This window comes from Desmodus rotundus, chromosome 1, assembly GCF_022682495.2.
Source record: "Desmodus rotundus isolate HL8 chromosome 1, HLdesRot8A.1, whole genome shotgun sequence".
Taxonomy (NCBI): Eukaryota; Metazoa; Chordata; class Mammalia; order Chiroptera; family Phyllostomidae; genus Desmodus; species Desmodus rotundus.
In genome coordinates this window covers 109,692,534-109,712,465 of record NC_071387.1, presented here as the reverse complement: position 1 = coordinate 109,712,465, position 19,932 = coordinate 109,692,534, and the positions used below count along the sequence as shown (strand labels likewise).

General features: G+C 41.5%; 1 protein-coding gene across 1 annotated transcript in view; it reads right to left on the bottom strand.

The window, feature by feature from the left end:
* The window catches only part of MRTFB (myocardin related transcription factor B), a 293,387-nt gene extending 273,797 nt beyond the window's left edge, over positions 1-19,590 (bottom strand). Inside the window, exon 1 of the mRNA XM_053929332.2 lies at positions 19,510-19,590. The gene's annotated coding sequence lies outside the window, so the exon portion shown is untranslated. The remainder of the gene's footprint in view (positions 1-19,509) is intronic.
* Between the last annotated feature and the right edge of the window lie 342 nt (positions 19,591-19,932).

Below are 19,932 nucleotides of genomic sequence, written 5' to 3'. Positions count from 1 at the left end.
TAGGGTTTTAGGAAGATTTTTTTTTTTTTGCGCGAATCCCATGCTGTCATTCACCTCTCAACACCCACACACAGAGACACACAGACACACAGACACATAGACACACAGACACACAGTGGAGATGTTTAACCTATTCCTGCCCCTCATGTCTGAGGGAGCAGCTTCTTCAAGACACTACAGAGTTTGATGAGTTGTCCCTGTAGTTGGAGAGAGCAAGGTACAGGGAACTGTGCCTGACTCACTCCTGAGAGGGTGAAAGACGTGGGTAGGAAGCTGACACCGGCTTGCATGCCCAAAGCTCATTCTGGAGAAGAGTATGAATGTTTCCTACCGGTCATCCGTGAACCAAGCATGAGCAAGCTGGCCAATGGATCATGTTACATAATGTCTCATAGGGAGGCCTAGAGTGGCAATGAGCTCTCATCAAACAGAGGTTGGAGGTGGGTCAGATTCCTAAGAGCACAAAGGGACTGGTGGTCTGCCTCGCCCTGCCGCATGGCTGGGGTCTTTCTAATACCCGCTTTTACCCATGTGGTACAAGAATATTCCCAGAAGGTGGAATGCCATTTTTTGACTTTAACAGTCAAGTAAGTACTTTCCCCCTCCCTCACCCTCTTTGTCTTGCATTTCCTCTCTTCCACCCCCTTGCCTGTGTTTGCTGGGGGAAGATAGTATCTATTTTCCTCCTCCAAAAGCAAGCTACGGTGGGCCACAGGTGGAGAAAGAGGGAAAGAGGCTTATCTCTAAACAAAGTTTGAAGTATTGATTAATATATTGGATGGGACTTTCTGCTTTTAGAAACAAGACTAATTTATGACTTAGAAAAATCATAGGACTTTTTAAAAAAACTAATTCTAAAAAGGAAGGTCATTGTGCTTCCCCAGAGTGTTCATCTGGTGCCGGGATAAGAGTTTACTGCACTGAAATTGTAAAGACACCATACGAGGCACAACTAAAGTTGTCTTGATCTCACCCCATGAGTTCGCCCAGACAGTCGGCCAGACAGCTTAAGTGACCTCCTTAGGGTCCCAGAGCTGGTAAAAAGGCAGAACCGTGTTCTTAACCACAGTGCTATGCTGTTTCCATCTTAAGGAAATTACTGTCTCTCCCATTCCTAACTGGCCCATTTTTATCCTATTCTCATACTCGTCATCTTTTGAATTCCCTTCCCTTTCCTCGACTAATCATAAAGGGCTCAGTGTTGACAGAAGCCGGGTATGATGAGAGGTGGGTAAGGTTATCCAAGGGCCACTTCAATCAAGAATATCATTCAAAGACCAGCAAATCCCTGAGAATCCAATCTGGAGAATTTCCTATTTCCAGCTACCTGAATTCTTTGATGATGACGATACTGGTATTGGTATTACCAACACAATCACTGAGGCTCACCAAGTTCCCAGCACCATGCTAAGGTGCTCTTCGTGCACTTTCTGATTAAATCTTGCCAACCCTGTACAATGGGTTCTTTACACAGGAGAGAATTGAGGCTTGGAGGAGCACCTTGCACAACCTTGGAGGAGCCAGGTCTCCACACCAGGTCTGATCCTAGAGCCTGTGCTCCTGACCACTAAGTACCCTGCACCCAGCACTTGGTCTTGGAACACCACAGCCACCTCCCCTTGTGGCACCAAGCCTGCTGAGGGTTACCTGCTGCAGTGTCCTCATCACTGGCATGGACCCTCTCTCAGTGTTTTTGTTGGTTTCCAATAAAGTTTATCTTAACAGATCCAATCACACAGGCATCTCAGGTCTTCAGTTTTTGAATGCATACGTTGGGGGGTGGACAGAGGGATACAATTTGCAGTTAAGAAGGTGGTGGCAGGACCAGGGGTCTTCTCTCCTTTATGAAGAATATCACATGGGCCCTAGTCTAAGGCAGGCACCGAGACCAGCAGACCCTGGTGACTGGGATGAGGCTCTCTCTAGACCTGTGATCTATTCACCATGGGATCAAGCACAGCCTCTGCCAAAGTTTTCCTCCTGCTCCCCCAATGGTGATGTGTCAGAAGTCCATCTATAATCAACAGTGTCTTCACAAAAACTTTACTGTAGTTGTTGGAAATGCAAGCTTGAGAGCCGCATTGCCTTGGTTCCATTTATTAGCTACGAACCCGCCATCAAGGCACTTAGGCTCTGGGCTTTGGTTTCCTGATCTGTAAATAGTGATGGTCGTACTTCCTCTTAGTATCTGTGAAAGTCACTATTCACACATGTTTCAACTCCCTGTTCCCTCTAGAGAAGTGATAAATTATTATTATACTTTTTGTCCCCTTTGAAGTTAACCATGACCGTATCACTTGCTGGCCAGGAAAATAGGAGGGAAAGTGATTTCTTGCTATCAGGTAGAAACTTTCGGAGTTGGTGTGCAGTTTGCCTTTTAATGTCCGGAGTTTGCAGCAGCCTGGGTCCCTGAATGTCTCTGATAGCCTGCCCATCTCCCCGGCTCTAGCCACTGCTAGACAGGCAGCATGAGTGAGGCATAAACCTTTGTTTGCTGTTTGTTTTAGCCTGCCCTAATATAAAACTAAGGGCAAGATAAAACTAAGATACCTTTATAGATCCACAAGAAAGGCTACAAAAAAAAAAAAAAAAAAAAGACCGACACTAGTAAGTATTAGCAAAGATGTGGAGAAACTAGACCCCTCGTATATTGTCAGTGGGAATGTAAAATGCCGCAGCCACTTTGTTAAAGTGTGACAGTTTCTTTAAAAGTTAAACATAAGCTTATTATACAAGTCAGAAATTCCACTCTTAAGTGTCTCTCCAAAAGAAATGAAAGCACGTGTCCTCACCAGACCGGTGAGGGATGTCACAGCAGCTTTATTCATAATAGCTAACAAGCTGAGATGATGCAAATGTCCATCAACTGGGCAACAGATGCGCAAGATGAATCCATCCACACGAGAGAACACTATTTGGTGACAAAGGGACACAGCACTGGTACACGCGACCACATGGACACCCCTCAGACACATTACACCAAGCCAAAGAAGCCAGAGGCAAAAGCCTTTAGAGCATATGATTCGATTTCAATGAAATATGCAGAAAAGACAAATTTGCAGAGACAGAGGGCAGTTCATTGGTTGCCTGGAACTAAGAATAGGAATATAGATTGACTGAAAACAGGTTCGAGGGAGTGTTGGGAAGTGATGGAATGTTCATTTTTTTTTTCAAAAAAGAAAAGATTTTACTTATTTATTTTTAGAAAGAGGGGAAGGGAGGGAGAAAGAGAGGGAGAAAAACATCAGTGTTTCAAGAGAATCATGAATTGGTTGCCCCTTGCACACCCCCAACTGGGGACCGAACCTACAACCCAGTTTTTTCCCTGACCGGGAGTCAAAACGGCAACCTTTTGGTTTGTGGGATGACACTCAACCCACTGAGCCACACCGGTCAGGGTGAAGTGATGGAATATCCTAAAACTGGATTATGATAATGGCTGTACAACCTTGTAAGTTTTCCGAAAATCACTGACTTGTACACTCACAATATGTCAATCCTTTGCTATGTACTAAATTCTACCCCTACAAAGTTGTTAAAGAAAACTAAGCACAATATCTGGCATATAGGCAAAGCTCAGTAAATGTTTATTACTCATCACTTTAGGAGTAAAATGTGAGGACTGAGACCCTCGAAGAATTGATTCTACCTGAAAATCTGCATGCAGTGAAGAAGGGAGGTCTGGCATTTGGGGCTTGGAAAAGACCCCCATTGTTCCATCCCTAAATTTTCTACTTCCTCTGTGCTGACCTCCCCTCCCCACCTGCAAAAGATCGATAGATATTTACATTGTTCTGCACCAAGTTCCACCTGGAAACCTGGGAGTAGGGTCAGGTATCCTGGCCCCAGTCCCCTGCTGTCCTCTGCTGAGGTTCCAGGAGGACTTGAAACTGAGTCTTTTCAACACATCACTGCAAGCAGACTTAGCCCAGTTGGGCTGAAAAATGTGTTTCACTCCCCACTGTAGGCCTATCCTCAAACCTGTACTGACAACAATTTGTATTTTCAGTCAACACACATCATAGACTCCCTGTCGTCTTTATCTTAAAGATCCTCCATGAGTCCTTAGATAAGTTTCCCCGGAGCCAGAAGGACAGGAGAGACTGTTATGGAGGTGAAGGTTGAGGAGGGAACTTGTGCCAGGGGGTACAAACACACGCAGGTCATGCAGCCGTCTGCCGTGCAGCCATAGCTGATGCGACTCCAAACATTCAGCATGTAGGCCCCAGCTTCCCCTCCCCAAAATAAGACAAAAGGGACTCAGAGAGGCCTTGAATCCTATGGGATAAAGTTAAAGGGCCACAACTATGGTATCATTGCTGGAAAGATGGAGTCCAGCCCTTAACTAATGTCTTAGTCTTTTCTGCTGCTATAAGAGAATATCATAGACTGATGGGTACTTTATAAATAACAGAAATGCATTGCTCACAGTCCTGGAGGCTAGAAGTCCAAGATGAAGGGGCAGGCAGATTTGGTGCCTGGTGAGGACCCCGTTTCCTGGTTCGTAGATAGTCATTGTCTCACTGTGTCCTCACACACATTGCTGAAGGGGTGAGAGAACTCTCTGGGGCCTCTATTATCAGGGCACCGATCCTATTCACGAGGGCTCCGCCCTCCCAAACTGATCATCTCCCAAAGGCCTCATCTCCTAACACCATCACACTTGAGGCTGGGTTTTAACATATGAATTTCGGGAGGTGGGTCACAAACATTTAGCTTCTAGCAACTAGAGGCCACATTGGCTCCCTAGGGAGTATTCAGCAGGAAGCAACAATAGGAAAGAGGTGATGCATAGAGCAGCACTATCTGAACAACTGCTAGTTGGGATGCATGGCCAAGTCCCAGCAGAGATGTGTGTTCGATCTTTTCCATTCCCGGGCTCTCTCCTAGCTGCAGTTCTCACAGTGCATCCATCTCCCTGCCTGCTCACTGGAGAAAAGATATAGCTTAAATGGTTTTGTTATTAAATGAAAGTAAGAAGAAGAGCAATTAACTAAAAAAGCTGAGATTAAAAACTAATAAATCTAAGAACGGCAGAAGGAACAAATGAAAGATAAAAACAGACACAAGCAAATTAGAAAACAAAAACAATAGAATTCATGATAAATCAAAGAGCTGGCTCTTTTAAAAGATTCAATAAAAGAGACAAACCTCTGGAAAAGTTACATGAGAAAAAAATACCAATAAATAGCACTAGAATATAAAAGGGACTAGAAACAAAGACATGGAAGAAGATTAAAGTTAAGAGCTTACTGTGTTTGAATTTATGCTAATAAAATCTTAACCAAGATAAGGCAATATAATTCACTTGAGAAGATGTAAAAAAATCCAACTGGAGGGGAGATGTAAGATGGAAGCAGACTAGGTGGATATTACACTCACCCAGGACCAAACTGGAATTACAATTAAAATATAGAACAATCACCTGAATGACCAACTACAGACTAGCTGAGTAGGATTCTTATAATCAAAGATTTCTGGAAAAAGCTACATCAAGACTGGTAAGAAGAGCAGGGATGCAGAGAGGGCTGCCCCCACTCCACAGGTGGCAGCTGAGATCCAGAGGGATATCTCAGCTGCAAAGGTTCCCTCTGAGGAGTGGGGGGATTTCAACCCCATACTGGGTTCCCCAGCCCAGAACACCAGAGCCAGCAAGAGGCACCCACATAACATCTGGCTGTGAAATCAGTAGGGATTCTGTCTGCCAGGGAGAGATAAAAGTCTGTTAGAGACACAGGCGCCTTTCTAAAGGGCCAACACACAAAATTTTGTTCACAGCCACTCACCCTGGGCTCTGGCAGGGGGAGGGCAGAGTGGACTGGAGCCATGTGAGGAGAGACTGAGGTTTGTGCTCTGGGAAGAGAGCTGAGGGAACAGCTGCCAGGAGCCCTGAGATGGGTCACTCTACCGTACCACAGATGCCATCTTTTGGGTGGAGCTCTCCCCTCCATATAGCATCAGCCTGGGGTCAGCAATAGCCACATACTCGGGTTCCCTCTTGCCCCACCCTGTGGAGCTCATGTCCCGCTGAAGAGTCGGCAGCCTAGGCCAGGGTGTAGAGGTCTGGGCAGACTCAGGAGGTGTCAGTGACTGATTGGTACGGTTTTGGGGTGGGGACCATTCCCCTAACTTTCCTGTGAACCTGACTGGTGCCTCCTCCTCACTGGAGATCTGCTAGCCCCACCCTTTGGGCTCCAGGTGGCCCCGCACTACTGAGGTCTGGGCAGAATCCGACACACACTGACCTGTACGGCCCTGGGGCAGGGGCCACCTTCCCACAAGCCTGAGCAGTGCAGGGCCCTCCCTTCAGGTGGCCAAATCTTGGTCTGCTTGGGCTTGATAAACACTGCTGGCCTTATCCTGATGACTCCCGAGACCCTGCCCCAACACAAGGGTCTGCAGGCTCCTTGGATGGCAGCTTGACTTGGCATACCCTGGGACACTTGCTGAGTGGCCTCAAACTCAGCACTAGCACTGGGTTTGAACTATATTAATCTGGCGAACACCACTCGCCCCTACCTGGTGACTCACTGAGAACCTACCTCATGCAACTCAAGTATAGCCAGAGGCTATTTCAGTGACTGAGCCTAACAGGTAGCCGGCAGATGGAAGCATGCAGAGGTGGATCTCAGGGTGCCTTGGGACTTTTGCTGACCTTCCCCTGGGCTCAGTGCTGGTACAAACTGGCCTTGGTGTGCAGTTTGGTCCTTCCTGTGCACACCCAGGCCTAGCAGAGGCACTTTGCAACTCCAAACAGGTTACGCTGGGCCAGTCATAGTCAGTGTCTGATACTGGCTGCACCAGAGCTCTTCCCAAGGAGTCCCAGAACCAACACAACCAGTGGCCAGCTTCAGACAACATCAGAGCAGGATCCAATTAGCCTCATAAGTGGCATATCCAAGGGGAGATCTTGGCAGGCACCAGACCCTGCTGAGGCAAATACCATGTTGCGTGGTCAGCACCTGCACAGCAGGTTGTACACCGTGGTCAAGGTCAGTCTTCTCAGTCAGCCAGCTTGAGGGTTGACTGCACACATGAACAGGCAAAGAACAATCAAGATTCAATTACAGCATGGAAGCCCACATAGCTGACACAAGGGACATTCCTGGAGCACCCAGCTTAGGTGATCAAGAAGACTGTGCCACTAGATCCCACAGGACACCTCCTAAATAAAGCCACATTACAAAGAATGGGAATCACAGAAGATCTACCTAATACACAGAAACAAACACAACAAGGCAGCCAGAGTGGGGAGACAAAGAAAATAGCCCCAAATGAAAGAACAGGAGAAAACTCCAGAATAAGATCTTAATGAAGGAACAGGAGAAAACTCCAGAATAAGATCTTAATGAAAATGGCAAGCAATTTATTAGATATAGAGTTCCAAAAAATGGTTATAAGGATACTCAAGGAGCTTAGTGAGAAATCCAACAAGGAGCTAGCAAGCTTAAAAATGGACATAGGAACCACAAAAAAAGAACCAGTCAGAAATGAAGAATTACACCATCTAAAATGAAGACTACTAGAAGGAATAAACAGTAGGTGGATGAAGCATAGGATAAAATCAGTGAGTTGGAAGACAAGGTAGCAGAAAACACCAAATCAGAGCAGCAAAATGAAAAAAAGTATATTAAAACAAAGGATAGTTTAAGGGAACTTTGGGACAACAGAAAGCATATCAACATCTGCATCATAGGGGTTCCAGAAAAGAGAGAGAGAGTGCAAGAACCTATTGGAGAAAATAATGATGGAAAACTTCCCTAACCTGGTGAAGGAAATAGACATGAAGTCCTGGAAATACAGAGGGTCTCAAACAAGATGAACGCAAAGAGGCCCACACCAAGACACACCATAATTAAAATGGTAAAGGTTAAAGACAAAGAGAGAATCTTAAAAGCAGCAAGAGAAAGACAGTTAGTTACCTATAAGGGAGCTCCCATAAGACTGTCAGTTGCTTTCTCAGCAAAAACATTTCAGGCCAGAAGAGACTGGTGTGAAATATTCAAAGTGAGGAAAAGCAAGGACCTACAACCAAGATTACTTTACCCAGAAAGGCTATCATTTAAAATCAAAGGAGAAATAAAGAGCTTCCCAGATGAGAAAAAGCTAAAGGAGTTTGTTACCATCAAATCAGTATTATAAGAAATGTTATAAGGTCTTCTTGAAGAAGAAGAGGAACAACAGCAACAACAACAAAGGAATATAGTTAAAAGAGTGAAATGGCAAAAAATATGTACCTACCAATAATAACTGTAAATATAAATGGCTTAAATGCTCCAATTAAAAGACACAGGGTAGCTGAATGGATAAGAAAGCAAGACCCATATATATGCTGCCTGAAAGAGACCCATGTCTGAATGAAAGATACACACAGACTAAAAGTAAAAGGATGGAAAAAGATATTTCATGCCAATGGAAATGCAAAAAGGACTGGTGTAGCAATACTTATATCTGACAAAATAGAATTTAAAACAAAGGCTATAATAAGAGACAAAGAAGGGCACTACATAATGATAAAGGGAGGAATCCAACAAGAGGATATAACCCTTGTACACATTTATGCACTGAACATAGGAGCACCTAAATATATAAAGCAAAACTTGATGGACATAAAGAGAGAGATCAACAGAAATACAGTCATAGTAAGGATTTTTATCACCCCATTGTCATCAATTGATAGAACTTCCAGGCAGAGAATCAATGACGACACAGCAGCCTTAAATGACACACCACAACAGATGAATTTAATTGATATATTCAGAGTGTTTTACCCCAAAGCAGTAGAATATACATTCTTTTCAAGTGCACATGGAACATTTTCTAGGCTACCACATGTTAGAACACAAAACAAGTCTGAATAAATTTAAGAAGACTGACATCATGACAGCTAGTCGGGGGGAAGGTTACGGGGTAAAAGGACTGAGCAAAAAGCAAAAAGGACTCATGGACATGGACAACAGTGTGGTCATTGCTGGGGGGATGAAGGTATAAGGGGACTAAATGGTAATGGAAAAAACACAACAAAGATTAAATCAATATAAATAAATAAATAAAGAAGAAGAAGATTGATATCATATCAAGCATCTTCTCTGACCACAAAGGTATAAAACTAGAAATCAATCACAAGAAAAAAACCCTGGAAAACACAGAAACATAGAGGCTAAATGACATATTCCTAAACAATAATTGCATTAATAATGAGATCAAGGGAGAAAAATCTAAAGGTATCTTGAAACAAATGAAAGTGAGAACACAACAACCCCAAATGTGTGGGACACAGCATAAGCAGTCCTAAGAGGGAAATACACAGCATTACAGGCCTACCTCAAGAAACAAGCAAAATCTCAAATAAACAATCTAATTTTACACTTCAAAGGAGCAGAAAAAGAACAACAAAGCTCAAAATGAGTAAAAGAAAGCAAATAATAAATATCCGGGTATAAATAAATGAAATAGCTTCCAAAAATTCCAAACAATCAATGAAACCAAGAGCTGGTTCTTTGAAAACATAAACAAGATTGACAAATCTTTAATCAGACTCATCAAGTAGAAGAGAGAGGAGTGAAATAAATAAAATCAGAAATGAAAGAGAAGTAACAACTGATTCCACAGAAATACAAGTGATTGCAAGAAAATATTATGAACAACTGCATGCCAACAAGTCAGACAATCTGGATGAAATGGACAAATTCCTAGAAACATACAATCTTCCAACAATGAATTAGGAAGAATCTGAAAATCTGAACAGACTGATTACAAGCAATGAAATTGAAGTAGTGATTAAAAAACTCCCAACAAACAAAAGTCCTGGACCTGATGGCTTCACAGGTGAATTTTACCAAACATTCAAAGAATAATTAACACCTATCTTTCTCAAAATATCCCCCAAAAATTCAAGAGGAGGGAAAATTCCCAAGCTCATTTTACATGGCCAGCATTATCCTATTTCGAAACCAGGTAAGGACACTGCAAAAAGAAAATTACAGGCCAATATCCCTGATGAACATAGATGACAAATCCTCAACTAAATATTAGCATGTTGGATTCAGCAATATTAAAAAGATCATACACTCTCATTAAGAGGGCTTTATTCTGGGGGTGTAATGTTGGTACGTTATCTACAAATCAATAAACATGATACAACACATACAAAATAAAGGATAAAAACCACATGGTCATATCAATAAATGCAGAAAGGCATTTGATAAAATCCAGCACCAATTTATGATTAAAACTCTTAGAAACGTGGGAATGAGGGAACATGACTCACCTTAATAAAGGCCATATATAACAAACCCACAGACAACATCATACTCAATGGGCAAAAGCTAAAAGTGTTTCCCTTAAGAACAGGAACAAATCAGGGATGTCTGCTTTTACCACTCTCATTCAACATACTATGGAAGTCCTAGCCACAGCAATCAGAGGATAAGAAGAAAAAAAGGCATCCAAATTGGAAAGGAAGACATAAAACTGTCATTACTTGCAGAAGACATGATACTATATATAGAGAACACTAAAGATTCCACCAAAAAACTACTAAAACTGATAAATGAACTCAGTCATGTATCAGGATACCAAATAAATATACAGACATCACTTGCATTTTTATACATCAATAATAAACTAGCAGAAAGGGAAACTAAGAAAACAATCCCATTTACAATTGCATCAAAAAAGTAAAATATATAGGAATAAATTTAACCAAGGATGTAAAAGACCTGTACTCAGAAAATTATAAGACACTGAAGAAAAAAATTGAAGATACAAATAAGTGGCAGCATATACCATGTTCATGGATAGGAAGAATTAACATCATTAAAATGTCCATACTACCCAAAGCAATCTATAGATTCAATGCAATTACTCTCAAGATACCAATGGCATATTTCACAGAACTGGAACAAATATTCCAAAGATTTATATGGAGCCACAAAAGATCCTGAATAGCCACAGCAATCTTGAGAAAGAAAAACAAAGTTGGAGGAATCACACTACCTGATATCAAACTGTAAAACAGGGCAATAGCAATCAAAAAAGTATGGTACTGGCATAAAAACAGACATAGATCAAAGGAACAGAATAGAGAGCCCAGAAAGAAACCCATGCCTTTACGGTCAATTAATGTTCGACAAAGCAGGCAAGAACATACAATGGGGCAAAGAGAATCTATTCAATACATGGTACTGGGAAAACTAGAGCGGTACATGCACCTTCTTACACCACACACAAGAGTAACTCAAAATGGATTAAAGACAAACATAAGACATAAAACCACAAAAATCCTAGGAGAAAACAGGCAGTAAAATCTCAGGCATTTCTTGTAGCAATATATATATATATATATTTGATATATCTCCTCAGGCAAGGGAAACAAAAGAAACAAATGGGACTACTTCAAACTAAAAAGCTTTTGCACAGCAAAATGAACCATCAACAAAATGAAAAGACAGCCTACTGAATGGAAGAACAAGTTCAGCAATGATACTTCTGATAAGGGGTTAATATCCAAAATTTATAAAGAACGTATACAACTCAACACCAAGAACAAACAAACAACCAATCCAATTTAAAAATGGGCAAAGAACCTGAGTAGACACTTCACATAGGACATATAGATGGCCAATAGGCATATGAAAAGATGGTCAATGTCACTGGTCGTTAGAAAAATGCAAATTAAACCACAATGAGATATCACCTCACACCTTCCAATGGCTGTCATCAATAAATCAACAAACATGTGTTGGCAAGGATGGGAAGAAAAGGGAACACTCATATGCTATTGATGGGAATGCAGACTGGTGCAGCCACTATGGGAAAAAACAGTATGTAGTTTCCTTAAAAAATTAAAAGTGGAACTGCCTTATGACCCAGCAATTCCTCTTCGGGAATACAGCCGAGGAAACCTGAAACGGTGATTCTAAAGAACATATGCTCCCCTGTGTTCATTACAGTTATTTACAATAGCCAAGATTTGGAAGTGGCCCAAGTGTGCATCAGTAGATGAGTGGATAAAAAAATGGTTCATTTATGAAGTAGAATACTACCCAGCTATAGAAAAGAAGGAAATCTTGCCTTTTGTGACAGCGTGGATGGACATGGAGAGTATTATGCTAAGTGAAATAGCCAGTTAGAGAAAGACAAGTATCATATGGAATCTCATGAACAAAACAGAAACAGATTCATACACACAGAAAACAGACTGTCAGCTATTAGAAGGGAGGGAGGTTGAGGGGGTGGGTAAAAAAGGTGAAGGGATTAAGCAAAAAAACCCCAAAACCAAAACAAAACACAACTCATAGACACAGACAACAGTATGGTGACTACCAGAGGGAAAAGGGAGGGGGGAGGTAGAAGAGAATAAAGGGGGTATAAATGGTAAGAGATGGAGACTTGGCTTTGGGTGATAAGTGCACAATACGACAAACAGATGATATATCAGAACTGTACACCTGAATCCTATATAATTCTATTAACCAATGTCACCTCAATAAATTCAATACATTTTTAAAAGAAAAATCCTAGTGGACCAAAAGCCATTGGGTAAACTAATCAAGAACTCTCTGCGACTTTTTAAAATTCTCACCTGAGAATATGCCCATTGATTTTTAGAAAGGGGAAGGGAGGGGAGGTGGGGAGGGAAAGAGGGAGAGAGAGAGAAAGAAACAGTGATTGGCTGTCTCTCCTACATGCCCTGACCTGGGACTGAACCCGCAGGCTAGGCATGTGCCCTGACTGGGAATTGAACCTGCGTCTTTTTAGTTTACACTTTGATGCTCCAACCAACTGAGCCATACCTGCCAAGGCAAACTCTTTGCTACTTGCATGAAACATAAGGGCTCAGATGACTTGGGAGGCATGTGGTGGAAGTGGGTATGCAAATTCTGTCAAACATTATGGGAAGAAATAGTATCTATATAATTTAGTTGGTTCCAGAGTATATAAGAAGTTTTGAAGTGTCCCAATTAATTAATTAATTCAGTTAACCCCACCCTGGTAACCAAATACTGAGAAGACAGAGACACAGAGACAGAAACACCAAGGGAGAAAACGAGAGTGTTACAGACCAAACTTATTTATGGATAGTGTACTGGCTTGAGGTGCCCCCTCAAAACCCACATTTGCCTGGAACCTCAGAATGTGACCTTATTTGGAAATAGGGTCCTTGCAGATGTAATAATTAAGATAAGATCATACTGGATTAGGGTGGACCCTAAATCCAATAACAGGTGTCCTTCTAGGAATAGGAGAGTAGACACAGGGAAACACTTAGAAGAAGGCCACGTGAGGATGAAGGCAGAGACTGGGGTGATGCAGCTGTAAGTCAGGGACTGCCAAGGGTTTCTGAGAGCCACCAGACGCTGGACGAGACCAGGAAGGACGCTTCCCTAGAGCTTCTGGGGGAGCACAGCCCTCCTGACACCTTGATTTTGGACTTTTGGCCTCCAAAGTGTGGAGAACTATGAAAGAATAAATTTCTATTGTTTTTAGTTCCCATGTAGTGGTACTTTGTTATGGCAGCCCTAGGAGACTTGATGATAGACTTTAGCTACCAGTGAAGCCAACTGTGTTTAAAAATTGTTATAATTCCACCTTGAGGAATGCACCTTCAAAGCCACTCGAGGAGCCAATTTGAGTTAAGAATTCTCCCAGGCTCCTTAGCATTCTAAGATATTATCAGGTGGCGTAAGGACAGTTGGATACATTTTCCTCATAGAGACCAGCGGCGCCTTATATCAAATGGACTTTGTGGAAATAGTGTGGACACTCTAGCACACATGCCCAGGCTTTGTCCACCCTCCGCACAATCAGATCTCTTTGCTGGCTCCTCAGGCCTTGGTGTACAAATGACTGCAGTGTGGTCCTCCTGTGGGAGAACGGAGTTAGGGAAGAAGCCTGCACAGGCCCTGGGCACAGACTCAGTAGAGAATTTGGGGTCCTGGGTATTCAGAACATTGTCTAGAAGGCAGGGGGTACTGGACCCAGGACCCCAGAATCCCCAACTCAGAGAGGCCTGCACCCACCTACAGGACTGTCTCCTTAGCCCAGTGGTCCCCTCACCTATTGGGGAAGAGTGGGGCTAAAGGAGGCACAGAGCAGGGCCCTCTAATGCAAGGGCAGGAGCTACCCTAAGGCTGGTGCTGCGTAGCTGTCTGTCACATTGCAAAAAAAGCTCCAACTCCACAGCACACTGAAGACAAATGCAGACTTTGTTAATAGCTTTGTGGGACATCAGAGAAAAGAACCACATACAAACCACAGTAGACATTGTTAGACATCTCGGTCCCCTCCCCCCAGTTATTTCCGGCAATTCCCTCAAAGGGCCCCTAAAGACAAAGAGAGCAAACTGAAAAGATTTCTTTACTGTGAACAATCTACTTTAACCTTTGTCCCCCCCAGCAAAACAAAAGCCATGTCTGATGCAATGAAGTATTACCTCTTCCTTCCCTCCAAACAGTGAGTCAAGCTATTTACCCAAGAAAACAGGTAGGGGATGGTGGAGGTAGTAGGGTAGAGAGGAAATAGGTGACTTTTGTTGCTAAAAAAACAAAAAACAAGAACAGAAACCCCCCAAACTTTCTTGCTCCTATTTTGTAATCATCAAATAAAACAAAATATGGAATACGGAAACAGCATATTTACAACAACGGTACACCATGACGAAGCATAGCTTGCAAATCACAGGGCAAGAATGGTTTGATATTAGAAAAGTTATGGATTCATAACTTTCATAGGTCAAAGAAGAAAATCATACCAGCTAATAGAATTTTAATTTCTCTCTTTCTACAACAATCCTGTTAAATTGGAGACAGAGGCTTAACATGAAAATAATAAATCAAGAGTCTACAGAATAGCTAATTGGTCAGATAATTAAAGCCTTTTTACTAAACCAGGACATGGCAACAATGCCTGGTGTTCCAACACAGCGCATTCTGAAATTCTGTAAGTTCTAGCCACACTGGGGCACGTGTGAGGCTGAGCTGAACCTGACCACTAGATATCCTGTTGGACTTGCCTGATGTTTTAAAAAATCGGAATTCATTTTCAACATTTAAAAGGCTTATGTATTTCACATTTTAAAAAATATCTTTGGTATATCTCTTCAAAAACTCTGCTCATCTGCCAACCCCAGGCCTTTTTCCCAAATGGCAGAAATTGGCTGGAGCTGAGCAAGAGCTTCCCCCTTTAGGTAAGACCTGTGTGCTGAGGACCACTCCTGGCCCAGTTCACTCGTTTACGTTATTGCCTGGGCCCATGGGCGTCTGAATTCCTGAACCCAGGCTGTAAGACAAAACATAGAAAAAAAAGTATAATTACTGAAAGGGGACAAAACTATCATCATTAGTTTTGAATGAAGTGATACCCTACCTGTAATATCCAAAAGAACTAACTGAAATACCATTGAAAGGAAAGAGTTGTGTGCGATGGTCGGTTATAAAATCCATAAACATTAACATAGCAGAACGACTAGGGGCTGGGGAGGAAAAGCAGTTTAGTCACAGTTTGCAATGGCAACAAATAACTTTGAATTGAATTGGCAAGAAATGTGCCGCATTTATGACACAAACTACAAAACACTACTGAAGAACCTGAAAAATGACTTCAGCACAAGTAAAACACACAATTTTCCTAATATTGGAAGGATATCCATTATTACCAAGATAACATACATATAATGTAACTCCAATAAAAGTCTAAACAAAACTTTTTGGAGGGAAATTTGACCAAAAGAGTCTTAAATGTTCATCTGGATAACAAGCGAGCCAATAAAAATTTTCAGACAGCATACTAATAGGGAGGCATCTGCCCAACAGATTTTTAAAATGTATCTTAAATCGATAACTAAACTTACAAGATATAATTATAAGAACAATCCACATGATTAGGAACAGAATTGAAGACCCATGTCAAGTGTAAGAATATACTATAAGCAAAGGCACTAATTCAAATCAGCAGGCAGAGAAAATATTTTTCAGTAAATGACGTTAGGTTAACCATTTTGAAAAAAGTAAGCTACATACCTCACATCCCAAACCAACATAAGTTTTCAATGGAACAGAAATTTAAATGTAAAACAATTTAAAATGAGAGGATGAGAAAAAAAATTTAGGTGAATTTTATACAGTCTCAAATAAAAAAGGAATTTTTAAAATACTGTAAGATTTGACAACATATAAAATTTTAAAAATCTGAAAGGCAAAAGCATTGAAAAAACCAAAAGACAGACACTGTTTACAATGTTTATCACACTTGTCAACCCCCTCGAAGATACCATTCTCGCAGATAAATAAAAGCAAGCACATTCGCTGGATAAAAGGGGAAATGGCGCCAACAGGCCACTCACATGCACGGGCAGGAGTGGGAGAGGGAGGGCGGGGAGAGAAACACTCAAAAACAAACAGGCAGGAAACATGGAAAAATTCAGCCTCATAGTGATTGAAGAAATGCAAATTAAAATAGTGAGAGGGCATTTGAACTTAGCGCACTGCTGATGATAAAAGGCACAACAATATTACTCCTAGTGAGGGTGTGGGAAAATAGGCTCTCTCATACCCTGCTACTGGGAATATATATTGATAAAAACCTTTTGGAGAGAATGTAGCTGTGTGTGTGTATGTGTGTGTTTATGTATATATATACACACACACACACACAAACATTTTTAGCCTTTGATTAGGATTTCCCACTTACAGAATTTATCCTGAGAACATCTCACAGATGTGCACGAAGGTTTAGTGTAAGAGATACTCATGTCCTCCTTGCTTCTAATTGGACACAACTGGAAACAGAGAGGAACGCTTTAATCGAGTCCAGGGCTGATGTGAGTGTCCTAGAGCGCTAGCCGGCAACCATCTAGACTGTGGCTGGGATGCGCATTGCACAGGTATTTCAGATTTCACCCACACAGGGAGATATTCTGTATCGCTCGAATAATGATGTAGAAGAACACTTTTCACGTTGAAAACTAAACAATGCTAGGCAAAAATTTACAAAATTGCATCTATAGGAAGATTCCATTTTAAATGATATAAATTATATATATGTAAGTAAAGACAGGAAAGATGCTAGAAATATTTCTCTGGCTAGTAAAACTAGGTACAGTTTTTTTGGCCTTATTTTATAATAATCACAGAATATTCTAAGCATAATTTCTTTAACATAAGTTCCCTGTTTTTTGTTTGTTTGTTTCGCTTTTTAAGGTAATGGTCAACACAGGTGGGTCAAGGATGGCAACGTCCAGAAAGTGCCAGTGGCTAGGGGTCAGGGCGCTGGTGATGGGAAATGTGTTCAGCCTTTCAAGAGAACGAGATATGTGTGCATCAGGAGAGTTGCTTGGGATAAGTATAGGAAAAACCTGCCTGATGGGACTATGGTTTTTCCTTTCCACATTCTTTTCCATAGTGCAAATTTGATGTTATGTTTTGTTTACAGCCAAGGGAAAAAATACACTTGACCCTTGAATAATGGAAGTTTCAACAGTGAGGGTCTACGTAGACACAGATTTCTTTCAATGAACACTGTAGATTTCATATTTTCTCTTCCTTATGATTTCCTTAATAACATCTTTTTTCTAGCTTACTTTACTGTAAGAATACAGTGTTTAATACATATAACATAAAAACATGTGTTGACTGACTGTTTATTGGTAAGGCTTCTGATCAACAGTAGGCTACTAGTTGTCAAGTTTTTTGGAGGTCAAAACGTATAGGTGGAGTTTTGACTGCATGGGGGGAGAGTCAGCATTCCTAATTCACACATTGTTCAAGGGTCAACTGTGCATAACTAATCAATATTGCAAAAGCCTACCCTGGCTATCAATCGCACCAGGGCCTGGCCCTGCCACTCACCACAACCCCTGCTCTCCCAGGGTGCTGGGCTCTAGTGCCTGGGGTACCATTGCTTCCTCTTTCCCACATGTACTTCCACAGTTTCTTAGCCTTTTCATTTCTAGTTAAAATACAGATAAATACCTTTTAGATACTATGGTAGGAAAAGATTTATTAAATAATTTCTTAAAAGCATTAATTAAAAAAGAAAAGATTGATACATTTTACTATATTAAGAACTTATATTCATCAAGAAACACTGTAGCCCTGGCCAGTGGCTCAGTTGGTTGGAGCATCATCCCATAAAACAAAAGGTTGCAGGTTTGATCCCCAGTCAGGGCACGTATGAGAGGCAGCCAATTAGTCAATTGATGTTCCTCTCTCTCTCTCTTTCAAATCAATAAACATATTCTTGAGTGAGGATTCAATAAAAAGAGAGATACCTCAAGGAAAGTGAAAAGTATAACCAACACACAAAGGATTAGTGTTGAGAATATATTAAGTATTCTTTTAGTAAGAAGAGCACAAATAATTGTAGAAAATTGGACCAAAAACATGAACAGACACTTCTCAGAAGAGAAGAGGAAGCTTGCTTGGTCACTCACATAAACGAGATGCTTGGCAGCAAAGATCACAATGCAAACCAGGACCATATGGAGGTAATAGCTTCTATACAATTAATCAATAAAAATGAAAAAGTCTGACATTAGCGAGGGTTGAAGAGGGTGCGGACCCACCAGTTCTCGTACGCATCACTGATGCAAGTGCAAATTGGTGCAGCCTCTTCAGAACACTTCTGGCATCGTCCCCTCATTTGAACACACACACGTACCATCTGACCCCAGAATTTCTCTCGTAGGTACGTACCCAAGAGAAGTGTTTGCACGTGTCTAAGACTAAGTTCAAGGATTTTCGTGAAAGTACTATTTACATTATCAAGAACCCCTGCACAACCCAAATGGCCAGTAATGAGAGGTTGCTAAATAAACTGGTATGTTCATAGAATAAAATAGTATAGAGGAGCCCAAACAAATAAATGATAGCGACAAGTGACAAAGGATGAATCTTACCATTATTAGTCCTACAAATAAAGATTCATGATGTCTTTTCTATAAAGAACAAGATACACACACACATACTTTCTGGAGTACATATGATACATATAAGAAACAAAGAGACTAGACAAAAAAGAAAGCAAGGAAATACTGAACACAAACCAGGATGAGGGTTCACTTTGGCTCGGGAGAAGCAGGGAAATAGGGTGGGAGGAGAATCTACGCAGTTTTATGGAAACTAGAATCTCATTGGCAAGGTTCTAGTTTTGGGGGGAGGGATGATAGCTTCATGAGTACTTTCTGGATTATTAAAAATAACAAGCTAAGTAAGGAAAAGCAGGCCATGTATGGATCAACAGAGTGTGTTTCACGAACCAAGGATTACGACGACTCCAATTCTGTGCACCAGTGGTCCAAACCACCCCCCCAAAACTCATGTTAAACAAAAGTTAGAATATGATACACGAAACAAGATTGTTAATCAGAGGAAACTTGGGAAGCTTGTTATGGATGACAGATCGAAGATTCATTTTGAAGGGGCAGATCCGAGGGTTGGAACACCAACTAAAAGCCACATACAAAGGTATCTCCTCAACCGCTCTAAGGAGGCAGTCATACAGACCTACCTGGAGAATGTCTTTCCTCCTACCACCATTTTCTTCCATTTCAAAAGTACCCTCTGACACCGCTCAGTGAAACCAGTGAAGAGCCCAAAGATCTTCAACAACTGAGGACACGGGTTCTGCAGTTTTTCAAGACAACTAAGCTCTCTCATCTGCTCGAAAGACTCGCCTCACGCTATCTTATTCCTACGAGGCATTAAATGTGAAATAAGGCCTTGCTTGGCGGTTTGCCACGAAGGATACTTTTACAACTTCTGTAACCTATGCTCACAGCACCCAGAGCTCCATAGTGCATATCACAGTGCTTTGGGGGTCTGGTCATTTCCAGGCAGTGAGCGTGTGTTTTAAAAATATTAGTAATCTTTACTGTAAGTCCATTATTATACAAATACAAATGCTGGTTCTGCTTTTCAGACTCTTTAGGAT